At 40.2% G+C, this 22,929-nt stretch overlaps 2 long non-coding RNA genes across 2 annotated transcripts; both read left to right on the plus strand.

The window, feature by feature from the left end:
* Positions 1 to 1,427: 1,427 nt before the first annotated feature.
* On the plus strand, positions 1,428 to 8,757 carry LOC140006377 (uncharacterized). Its single transcript, XR_011813982.1, has 3 exons — positions 1,428 to 1,648; positions 7,889 to 7,948; positions 8,617 to 8,757. It is a non-coding gene; the product is annotated as an uncharacterized lncRNA (long non-coding RNA).
* A 2,546-nt stretch (positions 8,758 to 11,303) lies between these two features.
* On the plus strand, positions 11,304 to 21,305 carry LOC140006379 (uncharacterized). Its single transcript, XR_011813983.1, has 3 exons — positions 11,304 to 11,524; positions 20,436 to 20,495; positions 21,165 to 21,305. It is a non-coding gene; the product is annotated as an uncharacterized lncRNA (long non-coding RNA).
* The last annotated feature ends 1,624 nt before the right edge of the window (positions 21,306 to 22,929 follow it).

The following is a 22,929-nucleotide window of genomic DNA, read 5'->3' on the forward strand; positions in this document are numbered from 1 at the left end:
GCTCTTGGCATCAAACAATCACTTCTTACAACAAATCAACCAGAAATTCAACCCAAACATAAAGGAAAGTCACGGCCAGCTTAACTCACAAGCAACTCTGGAAATTCAGATTTTTCTTTCATCCACGGCTCAATCAGCAACATGCATGACTAATTAACTAATTAACTATCAGTTTTAATCCAAAACCAGGTTCGGACATCATCAAAAAGTCATCAACCAACCAGAATTTTATCCAATTCTTCTCGGTTCGCTTGCATGCAAGCAGATTCTGTACCACTTCAATTTTCTTGCTTAATCAAGGCTGATTAACCTCATGCAAAGCATAATCATCTAGTTTTTAGTTAGCTAAACACACATCTAGGCTCAGATCACCTCAAATTAACAAATTAAAGCTACATTTCCCAGCTCAATCTGTCGGCAATTCCAACTTCCTCCATAATCAGATTTTCCTGTGTCTTAATTCATCATCCAAATGCACAACCATCACATGCATGTTCATAAACAACTTCATCTACCTATAATTAACTGGTCTAAGTCCAGAATTTACCTCAACTTGAAGCTCAACTCACGCGACAAGAAGCTGAAATTTTTCTCTCCTCTCGGCTTGCTAATGAACTTGGGTATGGCTGGTCTGAGCTCGGTTATTGCAGGCTGTGATGTTGGTTGTTGGAGTTGATCACAACTGGTTGAAGATGAAGAAGGAAATGGACAGCTCTCGACAGTGATGAAGGAGATGATGATAAATAGCTCGCACAAACTACCTCTTGCTCTTTCTCTCTCTCTCTTGGACAGTACAGAAATGCAACACACCGACTCTCTCTCTCTCCCTTGCTCAAGCTTACAAACAAAATGGAGGAAGTGTTGACTCTCGGTCCTCTTCACCAGCTCACAGATGAAATGGAGGAAGAATGGCAAGTTCCTCTCTTTTCTCTCTAGCTTACGGACAGAAGAAAATGAAGAGCTCGGCTCTTTCTTCACTCTCGGTTCACGGCAGAAGAAGGAAGTGGAAATGGAAGTGTTGTGGTGAATTGGAGTTGGTGTAGTGGAGTGTGTGTAGTGGAGATGAGCCGGCAGTATGGAAGATAGAGTGTTGGAGTGGAGAATGTGTGAGAACCCGAGAAAATTATATGTATGCCTTGAATTTATTTCATTTTATTTGCTTTGATATTAGAAACTATCCTAGGATGGCATGAGAAATTCTTATAGGTGTATGCAAATTGGAACAAACTAAAGTTTGAGGCAATATTTGAAGATGATAAAATTTCAACTCCTTAGCAAGTAAATAAATTAATTCAAAAGACCATTTTAACCTCAACACTTGAGCAATTAACTATGCAACCGAATTGACCATTCTCGGCTAAGCATAAGACTGAACAAAGGATTAAAATTTGGTGGATTCCATTTGGTATCAATTTGCTAAGAGCAAAAGAGGAACAACCGAGAGCTAAGCTATCTTTTCTCCAACCCCAAAACTGAGAGTAGAAGTGGGAGTGAGGGAAAGAAATTTTGCTAGCTTCAACACTTGCTAACCACAACCGAGAGAGAGTAAAGCAAGGAGAACTGGAGCGAGAATCTAGTGCAAGAAATTTGAGGAACCGAAGCAGAGAATTAGGGCAGTCTGCAATTATCGAATTCTAGGGGAAAAGAGGTAAGATTCTGCAATAACTTCCTGCCTATTTAGTATAATTGAATATATACAAGCTGCTTGTTGAACTTAGCTGGGAAAATGAGCTCTTGGCTGAAGGAAATTCTGTGTAGCACCAGAAAAGCTGTAGGAAAGGAAAATTGCAGAAACCGAGAGTGAAAATTTAAATCTGCAACTTGTTATCAATATTTCTTTGGAGAATAATGTTAAGAAATGCATGCAATATATTTATCTTAAGTTTATAAGAGGTTTAGCTGGGAAAACTTGTGAAAAGTTGGAAGTTTGAGCTAGAAATTGCTAAAGGAAAGTTACTGGAAATTTTCCAGCTTTAGCCGAGAGAGGGAATAGAGTTTTATCTAACTTTTCTTTTCGAATCCCTGGTTATAAATTCTATACTGCTGCTTAAGTTATCTTGTAACATAACAACAACCCCTATATGTTAAGTTGGGAGTGAGAGAATGCATAAACTTGAGAAAGGCAGTTTCATACTTACACTGTTAACATTTGCTAAAGGTTATATGTTGCTGATGACAGGATTATTTGAGGCTAATTGGTGGAATTGCTGCTGGAATTGTATGCAAGTTTGTTTTAGATTAGATTGGACAGAAAATATACTAAGTGTTTAGTGTTTTAAGCAAGTGAAAGGTAGAACTTTGTTGAAAATTCTGAGATAATGTAGCTGGAAACATGTGTGCTGGCCGAGGGAGTTAGGAGGTAGAGTTCTTGTGTTATTTTGAAATTTCCAAGATAATTGGTTATAAATTTTGTATAAAACATCTTATAACATCTTGTCCTAGTTTTCATGTGCATCTTATTGATTGTTTTTAACACTTAAAAAGCTGGTGTAGGGGAACAAAACCCAAACTACAAACAACTTAGAATCTGGTTTAACTTAAATGGAACAAATGAAGAGTTCATTTGCCTTAATCTTTGAATATTGGATAGAAAATGATTTAATCTTAGTCTAAACATCTCACAAGACTTTAAACTTGGAATATATGTATATTTCTTTGGCTTTTATTAAAATTTGATGCTTAAATTGTGACGACCCCACCTCCCCCTAAGGCGTACCAAAGGGTTCGGCGGACCGCCTGCCCAACTCTCGCCAGGACTCACTCACTATCTCAATCGAGTCATGTACACACATCCATGAACCATAAATAACATTCACAATTCAAACTTATAATTTACATTGATAGAAATCGAGGTACAAAGTCTCAATACACCAAACTAGTTCAAAACGTATACAATCCAAGTACAACATGTTCCATTCGAGGAATAGCGCGAGTACAAGACCAAAAAGTCGAAAGTCAAAAACAAAGGACTACACTAGTCTTTTACAAGTCTCTCGCGTCACTCGTACCCCTGTAAGGAAAACAAATTAACGGGGTGAGCCAAAGCTCAGTGAAGTTCCCAAATATCAAATTGGTCAACAACCAAGTTATAGCAAAATAATAGTGAAATAGCGAGCAAACAAGTCAAATCAAGGAAATAGTACTTCAGCTAGCCAAGTAATATTAGATTCACATTCACATATAAGGATACAGTACTCATATTACGGCTCCATTCCAGCTTGGTCAAGTGGTAGTTGACACTCCGTCAACTTTCAAGTCATAACAAGTCCAAAATAAAACTCCACTACACGCCAATCTCCGTCCACCAATCAACCCCCTTTTTCGGGCCCGCACGCCACATGAAACACGGGTGGTAATACTCGAGTATACCGGATTGCCGAGGTGATAACACTCCACTCGACCTCACTAGTGACCCAGGGTTTGTTATCTAATCGACCAGGCCCTTGCCGGCTCGACTCGATTAACTAGCCACAGGGTTTCTGGAATTCCAGGCAAGACATATCTCAAGTACATGTAGAGCAAGTCAAGTATAATCAATAGCAAGAACAAGTCATATTAGGGCAAGTGCGGTAAAGTACACCCTTGCCCTATCATTCATTTTCATGTAATCATACAAGTCAAGTAAGGAACACATGTATCAAGTACAATCGGATATTTGGAAGCACTCACCAAAATAGTGCTTCTAGTGCTCGTGTCTGGGTGGTATTCCGGGTTGGGAGCCCAAATCTGCGATAAAGCTTAACTTGAGAACTTTGAAAATCAACCAAGGTTCGAAACTTAAGCGTTTTGTTCAATAAGAGTCAAGAAATTGAAATTCACTTGAGAAATAGTCGTGAAACAGTTGCTCGCTCTTCAAACTGAAAAATTTGATAACATGTTTGCTTGAAGATGACTTTTGAGTCAAAAGTGCAAGTAAAACGGTTTCATAGTGATTCATATCATTTTCTTAAGGATACAAGTTCGGCCAAGTCCTAATGTATAACCCTCGATAAACATAGTAGCAAAGGTTCCCGCTAGTTCAAGTGATATTCACTTAACCTTTACTCAAGTTGCAAATATAGTTTTCTAGTCCTCGAGTGTAAATTCGGGCAGCATGCCCTTTGTGTTTACCTAATTTTCCAGCCATTTAGGCTTCATTATTTTTCCTCAGCCACAACCCAAAGTCACACATATCATAATTCAAGTCAAAAGCCGTTCCATAGGCTCATCATATCATAAGAATAAGAATCACAATAATAACAAGTGCAGAAATACAATCTAGCACAAGATAGATTTGACGTGTGGATGCGGAAATAACATATCCGAGGCTACGCTTATTGGATTGAGGCACAACTTATGCCGTTTCGAAGCTAAGACACAGGGCTACAATGTTCATGAAGGTCACTTAGTCCAGTTTCCAATGCAACTTAGTCAAATCCTTAATTTACAGAACTAAAATCTAACTCATCGGCTGTCTAACCGCATTGTACTGTAATGGTCATATCTCAGGTTACAAAAGTCCGATTCAGGTGTTCTTAGAGGCGTTTGAAAGCTAAGTCAGAATAATACAACTTTCATGTTTTGGTAAAAAGCTAAATCAGTACGGATCCTAGTGGAAAAATGTGATAAACTGGATAAACTGACCAAACGGACTGCTGAGGAAAAACTTAAAACAGTAAGGGTATTTTGGTCTTTTCACGAGCTACGTTGCTCCGATTGAGCTGAAATTTTGTAGGCACCTATAAAATACCATTCTCTACAACTTTCATGCTTTGACCTAAGGCCAATTCGGTCTCTATCATAGGGATACAAAACCGGACAGAAAGATGGGGAAAATTTCCAGATTCTGGAATTTTTGGTATTTAATGGAACTTTCTCAATTTTCTTGTTCTAATCACTACCAAAGCCCCTTTTATAACCTTAATTACAACATATATGCATCATACATCAAGTTGGCAGCAAGTCCTCAAACCCTAGTTCATAATATCAAAAGGGGAAAACTTCCAAAACATGATAACATCCATGATTCACCACAAATTAAGTTACTAAGCTTAATTTAAACAAGATTGAAAGTAAAAAAAATTAGAGAGATCATCTTCCTTACCTTGATTAGAGTTCACCAAGTATATCCCTAGCTTTCCCTTTCCAAAATCTCACCAACAATCACTAACTAATCACTCAAAGGTAAGTTTAATCGGTTTATTTCTTTTGTTTCTTACTTTGTAGCTAGAAATCAAGAGGTAGGATGGTGTTTTCTTCTTGCTCTCTCTCACTCTCTTTGGTTCGGCCAGCTGCTGGAAAAATGAAGAGGAAAGTGCAGAAAATTGGTTTAAGAAGGTTAGTTGCTCACTTGGCCAAGTAACTCTAGGATGGCGACAAGTGTCGCCACCTCCACCTTTCATTTTTCTCTTTCTTTTCCTTGCATTTCTAGCCTTAGGATTTGGTCAAAGCAGCTGCCAAGGAAGAAGATATTTTGCTCAAAAGTCAATAAGCTTGTTTGGTAAGAAAAATGGTGGTCAAGTGGTGCGTTCAATCGGTAGTGCGCGAGACCCGCCGGTTCGCGTTTTTTTCTCTTAAAAACACACGTATTAGGGTTTTTATTTCCCATTCACTAACCTTATGTCATTGCTCCTATTCACATATTATTTCTCACTTAAAAGTCACTTTTAATCACCAAATTGATCCTTGGCCAGTACCGAAAATTCATCCGGCGGAAAATCGCGAAAACCCTAATTTTGCTCAAATCTTGAAACCGAAGTGTAAAACCCTATTTTCTAGGTTCATCTGCACTTATTGTTGAACAATTGGGTAGTAGAGCTTTTAATAAATAATAATTTTCAAATAAAAGGAAATTTTTAAGAAAACGTGAGGAATTTTCCAATTCCAGTAATTAAAATTAGAGTTTCAATTAAAATAGGAGAGATTTAGGAAAACCGGTTAGTCACAAGTAAACTAGGGTTTTGACTAAAATATTAGGGTTTCTAGTCTTTTAAAACAAAATAAGGTTTTAAATCAAACCCCAAAGAAATACACTTTAATATTTTCTTCACAAACAACCTCCTAATATTCGGGATGTTACATAAATTATGTTAGAATTGCTGGTATGAATGTCATACTTAAGTGTATGGGTGGTTTGAATAAAAGTCTTGTGGTTTTAAAAGAGGAAAAAAAGAGTTTTTCACAAGTGAAAAATGAGTTTCCAGATTTTCGGATTTCACTGACCAGTCTCAATAAAATGCTTATATCTTGGTGTAGAAAAATCCGATTGAGGTACCGTTAGCGGCATTTGAAACTAGACTCATGGACCTTTGTTCTGTACAAATTTCATATTTTTCCTCCATGTGTACTGCTGTCCGTGAGTCCTCAAATAGGCTGTCCTGTTTCTTCAGGAAAATGAATTTTTGACTTGGATCAAATATTTGGCCTATTTGTGATTTGAATCTCTAAAAAGTGTCTTCTGGGATGTGGCAGTACTAAAAATCTATTTTACAACAGTATAACTTTCATAATTTTTCGACTTGTGGAACTCGAGTTGTGAATTTTTAAAGTTTACTGTTACTGTTCATCTCAGTAGATTCCTGAAGCATAGAAACGGGCTTCTTGACTTTAAAACCTCAGACGGCCTACTTCCAATCTCTTACCTTGATTTTTTCACTTCCTTGACTTCAAATGTATCCCTATTGAACTTCTCTCGCTAATGTATCTCTCCTTTCCTCAAACTTTTACGCTCTTAACAAGTTACCTTAATTAAAGCGGTCAAGACTTGTACTTAGCTTTTAGCCACCATTTCCGAATTTCCAAGTGAAGCTTACATGCTAAAATTGCCTTGTGTGTGGATGACACTGAGCCTAGTTGAAAGGCTATTGTGTTAAGATTGCTTATGTGTGACTTTGGGACTGAGTTGAGGTTTCTCTTGAAAGCATCTTTGGCAAGGTTAAGGCTGTTTTTCATTTTCACTCGCTTAATCTTGTTTAAGTTTGTACAGCAACTCATATTCTTGGCTAATGATAGTTATTTACGTAGTTTTGATGGTTATGGTAGATTTTTGAGTTAGGGTTTGAGTCGTTCAGTTGTATTTCTTGTTGTTTAGATAGCATATGATGTCTATAAGCTTGGATAGGGAGTTGGGATAGTAGTTTAAGACATGAATGAGAATATAAACCTTGAATTCATCAAATTTTCCAGCTTTAAAAATTGAACTGCCCTGCTTCTAACTAGCTTCATTCGTCCATGTTAGAGGCCGAATTAGGTTTAGGTCAAAACATGAAAGTTGTAACAAACGGTATAATGTGTACCCCAATCCGATAAACATAGCCCTAGTTGTGACCAAAATGCTATAAGATGTCAAATCTGTTGTTAACTTTTTGTTCTCAAAACCGATTTCTGATTGTTTTATTAGATTTGTGTTGTAACTAGTTGATTTTGGAGCCTAATTGAAGGGCTATGTTGATAACATTGCATGTGTGTGTTTTGGGGCTGAATTGAGAAAAATAATGAAGCCATAAATGGCTGGAAAATAGGTAAACACAAAGGGCATGCTGCCCAAATTTTCACTCGAGAGTTAGGTATAGGTACTCGCGACTTGAGTAAGGATTCGGGAACGAATCTCACTTGAACCATCTAGGGTATTCAAATCCTCTTTCATAGAGATATATAAGTTAGAATTCGGCCGAAACTTGTACCCTTGGAAAAATGAAAGTAACGACTAATAGAAATATATTTTCTCGTCACTTCGACTCAAACGGAGATTTCAAGGTTAATCACTTTAAAGTTTCAATGTTTTAAGTGCGAGTATGAGTTTACAGATATTTTCCAAATAAGTTTTAATTACATGATTCTCGTTAAACGAAACGTTTATGTTTCGAACTTTGGTCGATTTTCAAAGCTCTTAAACGATGTTTTATCGCAGATTTGGACTCCAAATCAGGAGTACTACCTGAGCGTGATCTGTAAAAGCACTACATCTTTGGTGAGTGCTTCCAAATATCTGATTGAACTTGACATTTGTGTTTAATACTTGACCAATGTAATTACATGATATAGAAGTGAATTAATAGGGCAAGAGTGTACTTTATCGCACTTGCCCTAATGTGATTTGTTCTTGTTCATCGATTGCAATTAACTTGCTATACATGCATATGAATTGTATCTTGCCTGGAATTCCAGAAACCCTGTGGCTAGTTAGTCGAGTCGAGCCGGCAAGGGCCTGGTCGATTAGATAACAAACCCTGGGTAGTTAGTGATATCGAGTGGAGTGTTATCTCCTCGACTAATCGGTATACTCGAGTATTACCACCAGTGTTTATTGTGGAGTTCGGGCCCGGTAGGGGGTTTGATCGGTGGACGGAGATTGGAGTTAAGTGGTGTTCTACTGGACTAGTTTCTCACTTGAAAGTTGACGGAGTATCAACTACCAATCGATCAAGCTATGGTGGAGCTAATATAGGAGCAACTGTATCCTTACATGTGAAATGCGGAATATTTATTCTTTGACTATATGAAGTGTTATTACTTCATTCTTGACTTGTTTTGCCCGCTATTTCACTATCATGCTACTTTTACTTTATTTGATGGACAATTGATATTTGGAACATCATTGAGCTTTAGCTCACTCCATTAGTTTTGTTTTCCTTACAGGGGTACGAGCAAGGCGTGAGACGTGTACAAACTAGCGTAGTCTAGCTGTTTTGAATTTTGACTTATACTCGCGCTATCACTCGATTAGGATGATTTGTACTTGTACTTATGTGAGAATTGAGGGCCTTTGTCTTATTCGGAAAATTGGTATTGTTTGTATCTCTTGTGGTTTAGTTTGAAGTACAATTAGATTTACGGATCTTTGGATGTAATATTTGAGATTTATATTGTACTTCAATTGAGAACTGAAGCGAACGACTGAGTCCCGGCGAGAGCAGGGCAGGCGGTCCGCCCAGCCCTTTGGTTCGCCTTAGGGGGAGGTGGGATCGTCACAGGTGGTATCAGAGCTCTTAATGAGCTCAAGCCGGGAGAGGATTCTCAGATTGTGGGGAATGACCTATTAAGTTTTGAACTAATTACTATTGCTAATTTCTAAGGGAATTAGATATGTATGTTGGGTAGGAATCTCAAATATAGGTGATTTACTCTTGGGACTGGCTAGCCTGAGTTGTGAAATATCCTATTGTCAGATTCTTGTACCCGAATACCAGATATTTCATTCAAGGGTGTATTTGCAAATTGGGAAGAATTTAGTATATTGCCTTATGATTTGACTAGGAATCATGATTAAATTTGGAAAACTAGAAACGATGGGACCAGGTCTAGCTTTTGAAGTTAAAGGGAAAGAGCCAGTAGTGAGATCTTAAAGATTAGTGCAAACTCTGCCTTTTAAGATGAATAATTTTTCTAGTTGTTCAATGGTAAATGGATTATATGTCATCTCTTACCCAAAAATGTGGGTTTAGACCCAGAATTTGAGTGAAATAGTAGTTTAAGTAAGAACTACGCAGTTGTGAATAGCTCTAAACCTTAAGGAGAGTTTTCAAAATTGAGGTGAGATAAGTTTGACGAATTTGCCATGTGATTAGTATGCAACCATTTGCAAATGATTATATGTGAGTTCTCGATGACATTGTGGCTCCTTGAATTTTATTGGAGGATTATTTGGGGCTAATGTCCAATAGAAAAGCCAATGTATGAAATGTATGAGATCATTTAGAATACTTAAGAGCCATTGATGCACTTAGATAATGATTATACTATTTGATTCGATATTAGACGTAGTAGATCTACAATTTACTAAGGAATTTTGATTAGTGTTACTAATAGGGTAATTGGATTAGTAAGTGCACTTTGAAAAGATTGTCACCTTGGCTATGTTAGGATGATTATACACAGTAGTCAGTATAAAATAAACTCCTATCAATAGATAAGATTAAAACAAGGTTTAGGTTAATGGTGTTTTAACTATTATGGCAAGACTTAGATGGATGAAATAAGAAAATGAATTATTTTGCAGTGGAATTCAGAGAAATGTAATATGTGGTAGATTGTGATTATTAGGGCAATAATGTTATGTTGAATCGTTGCAGTTATGGGCCTAAGGAAAAACTTATCGTAACATGTTTATAAGTAGGTGATATAACAAGTATTGATAACAAGTAGCAGGAAAGAGTGAGAACATGTATAAACTTTAAAAGTTAGTAAATTTGATTTATTTATTATCTCATAAGTTTGGAAGTTAGGACAGACTAATGTGGAAGCCGTGACTTGATAGTTCTATTGAATGGAATGATATTACTGGGATATTTGAACCCGACAGCTAGTATGAGATAGGCTATGATCGATCTGAAAAAAAAAAGATCTTTTGTAAATAAAGGTAGGAATTTCAAGGATCTACCAGCTCTATTATGGACTGACCCAATAAACCAATAGGTCGGGATGATTGAGTCAGAACTTTGCCATGTTTGGATACTGAATGTACTTATACTACAGACTTGTTTGACTTCCTATTAAAGTGTACTTGAGCTTGATATATGTTTTAATTGACTTTGTTATGTGGTATAATTTAATTGATCATGAATTGCTTTATAGTAATGATATGTATGGAGTGAATGTGTTTCTATTTGTTTCTGGGTTATGGTTAACTGCAATTGTATGCATGCATAATTGATTATCACATATTTGTAAATCGACTAGTTGTGAGAGATATAGAGTTTAGGGAGCGATAACGTCAGGTTTATAAGGTTATCATAGGTATAGATTTTTTTTTTAATTTGGTATAATGCCCAGTTGAATTGTATAACTAAAGAAATTGAATTTTATATACTTGGGGAAGTATACAATACTTAAATTGGAAAGGGGAAAACGCTAAGACACAAATTCCTTGGGTTAAGATCAGGTGGAAACATGATGATTGGAGGAAGTGATGTGGAAACTGTAAGAAATACAGAAGGAATATCCGAAACTTTTCATAATTAAAGGTTTGAATTTCGAGGACGAAATTTTTATATGAGGGGGAGAATGTGAGAACCCGAGAAAATTATATGTATGCCTTGAATTTATTTCATTTTATTTACTTTGATATTTGAAACTATCCTAGGATGGCATGAGAAATTCTTATAGGTGTATGCAAATTGGAACAAACTAAAGTTTGAGGCAATATTTGAAGATGATAAAATTTCAACTCCTTAGCAAGTAAATAAATTAATTTAAAAGACCATTTTAACCTCAACACTTGAGCAATTAACTATGCAACCGAATTGACCATTCTCGGCTAAGCATAAGACTGAACAAAGGATTAAAATTTGGTGGATTCCATTTGGTATCAATTTGCTAAGAGCAAAAGAGGAACAACCGAGAGCTAAGCTATCTTTTCTCCAACCCCAAAACTGAGAGTAGAAGTGGGAGTGAGGGAAAGAAATTTTGCTAGCTTCAACACTTGCTAACCACAACCGAGAGAGAGTAAAGCAAGGAGAACTGGAGCGAGAATCTAGTGCAAGAAATTTGAGGAACCGAAGCAGAGAATTAGGGCAGTCTGCAATTATCGAATTCTAGGGGAAAAGAGGTAAGATTCTGCAATAACTTCCTGCCTATTTAGTATAATTGAATATATACAAGCTGCTTGTTGAACTTAGCTAGGAAAATGAGCTCTTGGCTGAAGGAAATTCTGTGTAGCACCAGAAAAGCTGTAGGAAAGGAAAATTGCAGAAACCGAGAGTGAAAATTTAAATCTGCAACTTGTTATCAATATTTCTTTGGAGAATAATGTTAAGAAATGCATGCAATATATTTATCTTAAGTTTATAAGAGGTTTAGCTGGGAAAACTTGTGAAAAGTTGGAAGTTTGAGCTAGAAATTGCTAAAGGAAAGTTACTGGAAATTTTCCAGCTTTAGCCGAGAGAGGGAATAGAGTTTTATCTAACTTTTCTTTTCGAATCCCTGGTTATAAATTCTATACTGCTGCTTAAGTTATCTTGTAACATAACAACAACCCCTATATGTTAAGTTGGGAGTGAGAGAATGCATAAACTTGAGAAAGGCAGTTTCATACTTACACTGTTAACATTTGCTAAAGGTTATATGTTGCTGATGACAGGATTATTTGAGGCTAATTGGTGGAATTGCTGCTGGAATTGTATGCAAGTTTGTTTTAGATTAGATTGGACAGAAAATATACTAAGTGTTTAGTGTTTTAAGCAAGTGAAAGGTAGAACTTTGTTGAAAATTCTGAGATAATGTAGCTGGAAACATGTGTGCTGGCCGAGGGAGTTAGGAGGTAGAGTTCTTGTGTTATTTTGAAATTTCCAAGATAATTGGTTATAAATTTTGTATAAAACATCTTATAACATCTTGTCCTAGTTTTCATGTGCATCTTATTGATTGTTTTTAACACTTAAAAAGCTGGTGTAGGGGAACAAAACCCAAACTACAAACAACTTAGAATCTGGTTTAACTTAAATGGAACAAATGAAGAGTTCATTTGCCTTAATCTTTTTTTTTGTCCAAACAATATATCTTTTTTTTATTCAACCAACATCAACTTACAAACAGAGACTAAGACTAGTCAAGAGGATAGAATCCGTACAGACGGATGGAAGGAAAACCTAACTTATCCATCCTGACTTCCCCTTTAGCCAGCTGCGGAAGGTTTTGAGCCTGATCATAAACCATAACAGGAACCTGCGGGTGTAAAAGCCCTTCATTAGCTAGGATGTCAGCCACCTTGTTCGCTTCTCTAAAGCAATGAGAAAACAACCCTGGATCGTCGACGATCTGCCAAATGTGGGCTACTTCTCTACGAATATGCCAAGGGCACTGGAACCGCCGTTGCAGGATGCCCACTAAAACCAACGAATCAGACTGTACTCGAACCTGTGTATACCCTTTGTGGACACAGAGACGAAGGCCCGTTAACAGCGCCAAGGCCTTAGCGCGCAGACTAGTATTGACCCCCAAGAAGTCCGAGTACCCCACCAACACTTGACCGGCTGAGTCCCGTAGGACTCCACCCCCACCACTAGGACCGGGATTGCCCTTGGAGCACCCGTCAGTATTAAGCAACATGAACCCACCACTCGGTGCATGCCACCGGACTAATCTGCAGCGCTGTATGGGCCTGTGGGCAGAAATTTGATCAAGAAACTGGTTGAAAGTCAATGCCACCGTCACCTTGCCGAACTTACCCGCGACCACCTCGGAGACATCCCGAAGAATGGCACGACAGACTTCCCCGCACGACAGGTGTACTCCTTCCCAGACTGCCTTATTCCTCGCCTTCCAGACATGCCAACAGATAAAACTCGGATGAATATCAACCACTAATCGCTTATGCACATCAGATTGGGAAGACAGCCACCAAGCAACCAATGTATCGCGCAATGGGACTTGAGATAGAAATAGTCCACAAGTGGCTCCAAAGAAATCCCAGACCGCCTTTGCCAACTGTCCTTGTGCAAAAATATGCTCTATAGACTCCCCTTCGGACAGTGAGCAACAAAAACATTTGGACGGACCTTGGATGCCAAACTTCCCCAGTATGTCATCTAACGGTAGCCTCCCCCTCAGAAGCCGTAACATAAAGAATGATACCTTCAGTGGGATGTGAGGATGCCAAATGTGCGAAAATAGCTAGGAAGCATTCCGAGCTTGCCTCACCTCCTGGAAGGCGGATGACAAGGAAAACTGCCCAGAAGGCGTTGGCATACAAACAACCTCGTCTGGCCGCTCTCCCTCTGGGGTTGGGTGCTGCAAGATTAGTGCCATGATGTCACTTGGGAAATATTGGGCTAGTACCAGTGAATCCCACCTCCCGTCTCTGATAAAGTCCTTGAATGTCAATGCCCCATTGACCGGAGTTCTAAGAAACAGAGCTCCAGAGCCCAACCAGTTGTCGTGCCAGAAGTCACAGGTTCCCGCATTAACCAGCCACCGCATGGCTAACTCCACTTGTCGGCTCGCATTGACCATTCGTTTCCAGGTAGAAGACAACCCTGCTTATACTCCACCTGACAGGGATGGCAGTATCGACAGTATTTTGCTTGTAAGAAAACGGCCCAGAGAGAAGAACCTGTGCGAAACTTCCACCACAGCTTATGAGAGAAGGCCGTATACACGTCCCTGAGCAATCTGAACCCCACGCCCCCCTCCTCCTTCGGAAAGCATAAGTGATCCCATCGGATCCAATGATACCGGTTTCCCCTATCTGTCGAACCCCACAAGAAATTCGAGCAAACCCTTTCGATGACAGTGAACACTGAAGCCGGGATCACCGAAGCCGAAAGTAGATGTAAAGGAATAGATGATAGCACATGTTTTATGAGCACGATCTTGCCTCCCTGAGATAAAAACTTGGACTTCCATGAAAGAATTCGCCCAAGAATCGTCTGGCTCACGTCTCCATAATGAGCGGCCTTACTCTTTCCAAAAAACAGTGGGAACCCCAGGTAGCGGATTGGTGTGTGCTGTCTAGGAAAGCCAGTGATACGCTCAATTACCCCTCTACGGGCACCCGAGACAGAAGGATGGACCACATACCCACTTTTGTGCCTATTTATAAGCTGGCCCGATGATTGTTGATATAAGTCCAGCACCCGAACGATCTTTTGCAAGGCTCGAGCCGAACCATTAGCAAAAATCAACACGTCATCCGCAACGGGCAGATGCGTGACGGCCAGACACCCCCGTGGAACCGTGAATCCCTGAAAGCCTGCGTGAAGCACTAGGGCGTTTAAGAACCTAGAAAGCACCTCCGTTCCAACTACAAAAAGAGTAGGTGACAACGGATCCCCCTGACGCAGCCCCCTCTTCGACCTGAAGTACCCATAGGGAGCTCCATTAATGATAACTGAGAACCATACATTGGAAATCAGTCGCCAAACCATGTCAATAACTCTTTCTCCAAACCCGAAACACCGCAGAACCTTCACCAAGAATAACCACGACACCCTGTCATACGCCTTGGCCATATCCAACTTCAATGCGACATTCCCACCCCTTGAAGACCTGCGCATTCCTGAAAATAACTCTTGAACGAGGAGGTAATTCTCCGAGATGTTTTTGCCCTTCACAAAACCAGTCTGCTGAGGCGAAACCAATCTCGGCAAGAGAGGGGCCAATCTAACTGCCAGTAACTTGGACAACACTTTATTGAAGAAATTGCACAGACTAATCGGTCTGAACTGCGAGAAATCCTGAGGGTTCGGGCCTTTCGGGAGCAAGATAATGGAAGTAGAGGTGACAAAGCGAGGTAACTCCGCCCCGCAGAAGAAGCTCAACACCGCGTTATAAACATCTTGCCCAATCACCTCCCAAGCAAAAGTGAAAAACCTCCCGGTGAATCCGTCCGGACCAGCAGCACTCTCACCGTCCATGTCAAAAACGATCCTCCGCACCTCCTTGAAAGACGGATCAGACTCCAAGTAAGCATTCTCCTCAGCCGTGACAATGGATGGGATCACATGCAACAGATCGATTGCATTGCCAGCCGGCTCAGAAAATAGCTCTGAAAAATAACGGACAACTTCATTGGATATCTCGTCGTCCGTTTCGACCCAAGCACCATGCACGTTCCTAATCCTATGAATGACCCCTTGTACCCGCCTCTGCCTCAAGACAGCATGGAAGAATTTGGAGTTGCCATCCCCGTGACGTAACCATTTCACCCTTGCCTTCTGCCTCCAAAACTGCTCTTCGACCGACAAAGCATGATTCATCTGCGCCTGTGCGAGATTAAGCTCCACTTGAGCCTCATCTGATCCTTCAGTCTCCAATCTTGCCTCTGCCCTACACACCGCCACCTCAGCCTCACGTGACGCATCAAATATGTTCCCAAACGTGTGCTTATTCCACTCCTGGATGGAACGTCTAGTATGTATCAGTTTGGAAGACAGAACCCGCATGGGTGATCCCAGTTGCTCCGTCTGCCAAGCTGTGCGAATAACCTCCATAAGAGACGGTTTAGATGTCTAAACATTAAGGAACCGGAAAGCACGTGGCTTGTCATCCGTACGTGAGGCAAAGGAAATTTTTAGCGGTGCATGGTCGGATGGATGCCATGCTAAGTGAGATACCGAAATGCGCGCCGGTAAGTCCGAGCACTCCGCATTGACTAGAAGCCTATCCAACCTCTTCCAGATTCTAGCCCTTCCGTGATGATTGTTGCACCAAGTGAAACTAGAACCTGAGAAGCCCACATCAAACACCTCAGCAGCCTCCATAAAAGACATGAGTTCCAATCCCTCCGAGACGCCAAAAGGACGGCCCCCCTTCTTTTCATGAGGAGAGATGGCCACATTGAAGTCCCCGCAGATACACCATGGTTGAGACGCCGGTTTCTCAAGCAATAAAGCATGCCACAGCCCTTGCCGCTCCTCCACTGTGCACTTGGCATGCACAAACGAGAAGCGCAAGGCTTGGGGCATCCACGGGTGATGCACCAAGAGCGAAATATGCTGAGAAGAATTTCCAGCAATCGAACAAACAAACGGTAAATTATAAAACACCCAAATGTCTTCTGACAAGTTCACCACCACGGCATCAAACGATAACCGAACACGGATGGACTCAATGCTCACCACATCCAGTTTTGGTTCACAAATAGCTACCAATTGAACACTATACAACCGAATTAACTTTTTAAGCCTTCTCAAATTAGGAGCCTTAAAAACTCCTCTAATATTCCAAAAAAGTGCATTAATCATGGGGAAGAACCTGGAAAGAATTTTTGGATGATGTTGACGCCGACCGTAACTGCCTATCCGACGGACGAACCGCCCGAGTACCCTTACCCTTCACTTGCTTGTAGCCTTGCTCCAAGGCCAAACACTGATCAACGTTAAGGTGCAGTAGAGAGGCTGCATCCCATTCACCATGACTCCTCGGCCGCGGAGACAGGTTACCCGTCTCCACTGACCTCGCTATCACCCTCTCACAACTCTCCTCCTCCACCCCATCCTCACCTCCACCCACATGTCCAGCCCAACTGCCCATCCCTTGGCATGATAGCTGAACCCCTGCATTCCCCCTCCCTATCTCCGACATAACCACGGTCGGGTCGCATTCCACTTGCGTCGCCTCCATGCGCTGCCCAACTGCCATCTCAACAACTGCAGAATGAACACCAACGAGGACACTTGCTGGGACTGCAAGTGTTGCTGCTGGGTTGTGAGTTGCTGAAGAACCAGGGGACACCACAACATCTTTCTGCAGTCAACTCCTTTCTCGTCCATAGCAGGCTGCTCACGGAGCTTCTCATCTTCCACCAATGTCACCTCCATGCGCTGCCCCACTGCCATCTCCACAACTGTTGGGCGACCTCTACCAGCACCAATAGGGACGCTTGCTGGAACCGCTAATGCCGCTGCCGGAATGTAAGTGACTGACGTCCCAGGTATCACCGCCACGTCTTCCCGCAGTTGAGTGCCTTCCTCACCCGTAGCAGACCCTTCGCAAGTTTGGTCACGGTGCCCCCCATCTGCCACCAGTGCCACCTCCAAGCGCTGCCCCACTCTCTTCTCCTCAACACCCTCTCCACCAGTACCAACCGGGACCCATGCCGCTGCCGTATCGTTTCTCTCCTCGCCCACAGAAGACCCAAGAAGAGGCTGCTCACGGAACTTCTCCTGTTGACCATTGGAACCCTTACGCAAATTCCCAATCTCACTGAAGCCAGCTTTCTTACATTCCCCTGCCGAATGACCCAACCTCCAGTAATTGTTACAATATTTTGGCAGGTTTTCAATTACTATCTTCTGCCAAAACCCCATCTCTCCCTCCACAGCAACCCACACCCTTGAGCAAATGGGTTTGAGTAAGTCTACCTCCACGCACACCCTAGCCACACTAGGTCTTGTCCCTGCTGCCGTTGCTGAGTCCAGAAAGAGCGGCTTCCCCACTGGAGCAAGAATGGAAAATAGAGAATGCTTATCATGGTAATGGATGGGGAGCGCCGGTAATGTAGTCCAAACAGGAACCAGAGACGACTCCTTCTGCACGTGAAACTCCCTCGTCCAACGAAAAACTCGCATGGGATACTTGCCCAATTGCCAGAGTCCTCACGTCCAGATGCGGTTGAAATCTGCTTCGGCTGCGCACTTAAGGAGAACATGGCGGTAGTCCAAGAGGCCAACCGACACCTGATCCCTCAAGTCCAGGGATGAGAAGAATTTCCTAACCTCTTCTAAGCTTGGCCGCCCGTGGGAGAACTTGCCCACCAATGCCCAGCGGAACGGCGCTGCAAGCTTGCCGGCCTCCTCCTTTGAAAAGACCACAGCCGCCTCCCCTTTGTATGTGGACATCGGCTTCACCTGGATTGGAGAGGCAACAGGCTGTGAGAAGAGTTGGGCGAAGGACTTAGCCGTACAAGGGGACTGTCCATCAGCCCAAGGCTGAGGCGCCACCATGCGTGGTGACCGCCGGCTGTCCAAGGAGACAGCAAACCCTACGCTATTTTTAGAAAGCCTTCCAGAGAAAAACCCTAAGTTTCGTACGTCGGAATCTAGATCTTAATTCTAATATATCAAAGATATCATTTGCCTTAATCTTTGAATATTGGATAGAAAATGATTTAATCTTAGTCTAAACATCTCACAAGACTTTAAACTTGGAATATATGTATATTTCTTTGGCTTTTGTTAAAATTTGATGCTTAAATTATGTTAGAATTGCTGGTATGAATGTCATACTTAAGTGTCTGGGTGGTTTGAATAAAAGTCTTGTGGTTTTAAAAGAGGAAAAAAAGAGTTTTTCACAAGTGAAAAATGAGTTTCCAGATTTTCGGATTTCACTGACCAGTCTCAGTAAAATGCTTATATCTTGGTGTAGAAAAATCCGATTGAGGTACCGTCAGCGGCATTTGAAACTAGACTCATGGACCTTTGTTCTGTACAAATTTCATATTTTTCCTCCATGTGTACTACTGTTCGTGAGTCCTCAAAGTAGGCTGTCCTGTTTCTTCAGGAAAATGAATTTTTGACTTGGATCAAATATTTGGCCTATTTGTGATTTGAATCTCTAAAAAGTGTCTTCTGGGATGTGGCAGTACTAAAAATCTATTTTACAACGGTATAACTTTCATAATTTTTCGACTTGTGGAACTCGAGTTGTGAATTTTTAAAGTTTACTGTTACTGTTCATCTCAGTAGATTCCTGAAGCATAGAAACGGGCTTCTTGACTTTAAAACCTCAGACGGCCTACTTCCAATCTCTTACCTTGATTTTTTCACTTCCTTGACTTCAAATGTATCCCTATTGAACTTCTCTCGCTAATGTATCTCTCCTTTCCTCAAACTTTTACGCTCTTAACAAGTTACCTTAATTAAAGCGGTCAAGACTTGTACTTAGCTTTTAGCCACCATTTCCGAATTTCCAAGTGAAGCTTACATGCTAAAATTGCCTTGTGTGTGGATGACACTGAGCCTAGTTGAAAGGCTATTGTGTTAAGATTGCTTATGTGTGACTTTGGGACTGAGTTGAGGTTTCTCTTGAAAGCATCTTTGGCAAGGTTAAGGCTGTTTTTCATTTTCACTCGCTTAATCTTGTTTAAGTTTGTACAGCAACTCATATTCTTGGCTAATGATAGTTATTTACGTAGTTTTGATGGTTATGGTAGATTTTTGAGTTAGGGTTTGAGTCGTTCAGTTGTATTTCTTGTTGTTTAGATAGCATATGATGTCTATAAGCTTGGATAGGGAGTTGGGATAGTAGTTTAAGACATGAATGAGAATATAAACCTTGAATTCATCAAATTTTCCAGCTTTAAAAATTGAACTGCCCTGCTTCTAACTAGCTTCATTCGTCCATGTTAGAGGCCGAATTAGGTTTAGGTCAAAACATGAAAGTTGTAACAAACGGTATAATGTGTACCCCAATCCGATAAACATAGCCCTAGTTGTGACCAAAATGCTATAAGATGTCAAATCTGTTGTTAACTTTTTGTTCTCAAAACCGATTTCTGATTGTTTTATTAGATTTGTGTTGTAACTAGTTGATTTTGGAGCCTAATTGAAGGGCTATGTTGATAACATTGCTTGTGTGTGTTTTGGGGCTGAATTGAGAAAAATAATGAAGCCATAAATGGCTGGAAAATAGGTAAACACAAAGGGCATGCTGCCCAAATTTTCACTCGAGAGTTAGGTATAGGTACTCGCGACTTGAGTAAGGATTCGGGAACGAATCTCACTTGAACCATCTAGGGTATTCAAGTCTTCTTTCATAGAGATATATAAGTTAGAATTCGGCCGAAACTTGTACCCTTGGAAAAATGAAAGTAACGACTAATAGAAATATATTTTCTCGTCACTTCGACTCAAACGGAGATTTCAAGGTTAATCACTTTAAAGTTTCAATGTTTTAAGTGCGAGTATGAGTTTACAGATATTTTCCAAATAAGTTTTAATTACATGATTCTCGTTAAATGAAACATTTAAGTTTCGAACTTTGGTCGATTTTCAAAGCTCTTAAACGATGTTTTATCGCAGATTTGGACTCCAAATCAGGAGTACTACCTGAGCGTGATCTGTAAAAGCACTACATCTTTGGTGAGTGCTTCCAAATATCTGATTGAACTTGACATTTGTGTTTAATACTTGACCAATGTAATTACATGATATAGAAGTGAATTAATAGGGCAAGAGTGTACTTTATCGCACTTGCCCTAATGTGATTTGTTCTTGTTCATCGATTGCAATTAACTTGCTATACATGCATATGAATTGTATCTTGCCTGGAATTCCAGAAACCCTGTGGCTAGTTAGTCGAGTCGAGCCGGCAAGGGCCTGGTCGATTAGATAACGAACCCTACGTAGTTAGTGATATCAAGTGGAGGGTTATCTCCTTGACTAGTCGGTATACTCGAGTATTACCACCAGTGTTTATTGTGGAGTTCGGGCCCGGTAGGGGGTTTGATCGGTGGACGGAGATTGGAGTTAAGTGGTGTTCTACTGGACTAGTTTCTCACTTGAAAGTTGACGGAGTGTCAACTACCAATCGATCAGGCTATGGTGGAGCTAATATAGGAGCAACAGTATCCTTACATGTGAAATGCGGAATATTTATTCTTTGACTATATGAAGTGTTATTACTTCATTCTTGACTTGTTTTGCCCGCTATTTCACTATCATGCTACTTTTACTTTATTTGATGGACAATTTGATATTTGGAACATCATTGAGCTTTAGCTCACTCCATTAGTTTTGTTTTCCTTACAGGGGTACGAGCAAGGCGTGAGACGTGTACAAACTAGCGTAGTCTAGCTGTTTTGAATTTTGACTTATACTCGCGCTATCACTCGATTAGGATGATTTGTACTTGTACTTATGTGAGAATTGAGGGCCTTTGTCTTATTCGGAAAATTGGTATTGTTTGTATCTCTTGTGGTTTAGTTTGAAGTACAATTAGATTTACGGATCTTTGGATGTAATATTTGAGATTTATATTGTACTTCAATTGAGAACTGAAGCGAACGACTGAGTCCCGGCGAGAGTTGGGCAGGCGGTCCGCCGAGCCCTTTGGTTCACCTTAGGGAGAGGTGGGATCGTCACAGAATGGAACCGGCAAAAATGGAAGTGCTTGGATTTGAAGTTTGCCCAATGAAGTTCCGTGACTGCATAGTTAATTTGAGATGGAGGAAGGGCTAATTTGGTCTTTTGGCATCTTGTCTGAATTTCCACTTAAGTCCTCATTCGTAATCTAATTTCAAAATTTTTACCCCAAATGCAATTTGACAGCCTACTAGTATACTAATCTCGTAAAAATTCAATTATCGAGATTTTAACGTCCTAAGTGTAATTATAAAGGGTTTTGACCTAAAATCGATTTCGTCTTAATTCTAGGGTTCCCGTTGACACTTAACATTATTAACACTTAAAATTGGCTATCGAAATTCAAAGAATTAATATTAAGGCAATAAAATAATCTACATCAAGAAATATTAATTCAACATGGCAAGAATCAAATAATTTAATATTTTGCACAATTAAATTATTTGTAACATAAAAATTATTTTTACGTACTTATTTAAGAAAAAATAAAAATAAAAATAAAATTTATTAAAAGTCTAAAATGCAAATGCAATATATGTATATATATATTTATTTTATTTTTTTTTTTGAGATTCTCACACACGTCACTTCACCCTTTTTCCATTCATCCTAGAAGATCCTCTATTCAACCCACCTCATCCAATCATGAAGTCATCTTCCTACTTGAGAAACTCAAACAACATGTCCTTCTTCTTGAAGATGGTCTAATGATGACCATGACATCTGAACAACAAGCCATCTTTCTAGACAAAAGAAATCTGCTTGCCCCTTCTATCCCGCAAGAAGATGAACATGTGCACCAAAAGGAGTCACGCACTGAGTCAACTCCTATTCCACAAGAGAAAGAACCACAAACTGAGTCTACTCCTACAACTGCTGAAGTCCATGCCTCAAGTTCGCAGCCTACGCCTCATGATCCCTCAACATCAGACAAAGGCAAAACTCTAGTTAATGAAGACAGTGAGGCGGATGATGAAGAAACTGAAGATGAATTGGATCCTACTCAGTTTTTTCTTGCAAGAAGAAGACCTGAATCATCCAAAATCACCATTTAGGCAATCTAGGAGCATTTGCAATTCATATTAGGATGCATCTTTTGTATTTTCTCTTTTGATGTTTTGAGCACTCTGTACTAATAGATCTTGCTTAACATTGATGGTTTCTAGTTGAATTGCTAATATATTTTGTTGATATTTTTTGTTTGGTATTTCTTTTGGTATCAATTCTCTGTTTTTGGCTAATGATTGCAGAATGTTGGTATGTTAGTGAATTCTGGTATCATTTCTCTATTTTTGTTTGGTATATTGGATTCTCTGTTATGAAATCTACATTATGGATTATTATTACTGAATTTTACTCTCATCTTATGATGACAAAAAATGGGAGAAATGGATGCTATATGTAAGGGAGAGTTATTCTGAGATTATAAGTT

This window comes from Coffea arabica, chromosome 1c (genome assembly GCF_036785885.1).
Source record: "Coffea arabica cultivar ET-39 chromosome 1c, Coffea Arabica ET-39 HiFi, whole genome shotgun sequence".
Lineage (NCBI taxonomy): Eukaryota > Viridiplantae > Streptophyta > Magnoliopsida > Gentianales > Rubiaceae > Coffea > Coffea arabica.